The 1012-nt window shown below is 34.4% G+C and overlaps 1 long non-coding RNA gene across 1 annotated transcript; it reads left to right on the forward strand.

The window, feature by feature from the left end:
• The first annotated feature begins 441 nt into the window (after positions 1 to 441).
• Positions 442 to 1006, forward strand: LOC109593470 (uncharacterized). Its single transcript, XR_002190972.1, has 4 exons — positions 442 to 462; positions 511 to 567; positions 628 to 872; positions 917 to 1006. It is a non-coding gene; the product is annotated as an uncharacterized LOC109593470 (long non-coding RNA).
• Positions 1007 to 1012: the final 6 nt, after the last annotated feature.

The raw sequence follows: 1012 nt of genomic DNA on the forward strand, positions 1-1012 counted from the left end.
AATAGTACAATCACACTGAATGGACTGAATATAGAAACAACTTATAGCATCACAGTCAGAGCCTATCAACAATTACTGGGACCTGCTAGTACAATCAGTGTACAGACCTTACCAGGTATTGCTACTGCACCTTTTAATGTACTATTAACATTGTTGATGTATTTCTAGTTATTAATTCAATCAATTGGACACTAGTCTCCTCCATTACACAACTCAATAACACTCAATATCGTATTGATTGTCTCACAACTACTGATATCAATCCTTCAACTGATGTTTACTGGTTAGTGAATGGAGTGATGAAAAGTAAGTCAAACTATTCATCAATTGATGTCTACACATACAACAACACACTACTGGTATATCCTGATCCACTGGGAGTGTCAGTTAATGTTACCTGTATAGCAATGATTGGAGGAGTCAACTACAGTCAATCTGTGATATTACATGGTATGGTTGTAGGTATGTAATTATTATACTATGCAGTTCTGTGAGACTAGCATATTGTAGTTCAATCATCATCTACTAAGACTATTTCCAGCTCATCTACTGGGTATTGTTCAATAAGTAAGTATAGATTATCACCATACAACCATCTTATAACACTTCACATGTTAATGCATACAGCTTGTACTTCAGTCTCTACTGCTACTCCTGCAGTCTCAGTGATTCCATCAACTAGTGACACATCAGACAGTGTCATTGCTCTTAGTGTGTTAGTGGGTATATTGTGTGGTCTACTAACTGTTAGTGTTATTATTAATATCTACTGCTTTATGAGGTATTCTAGTTACATATCCCTGTAGTTTGTATAATGAATTGTATTGTTTTTGCTACAAAAAGAAAAGTTCATGCATTAATAAGCAAACAAAGTTAGTCTATTCTATTATGTTAAGTTACTTAATTATGATGATAGAGCTGATGATGATATTTCAATGCAAGTATGTGAACCGTATGGAATCCACAAGGCAAAACAAAGTGAAGAGAATGAAGGAGTTTATGATGAATGTCA

This window comes from Amphimedon queenslandica, unplaced genomic scaffold (genome assembly GCF_000090795.2).
Source record: "Amphimedon queenslandica unplaced genomic scaffold, v1.1 AMPQUscaffold_1367_Cont26621, whole genome shotgun sequence".
In the NCBI taxonomy this organism is placed as follows: Eukaryota; Metazoa; Porifera; class Demospongiae; order Haplosclerida; family Niphatidae; genus Amphimedon; species Amphimedon queenslandica.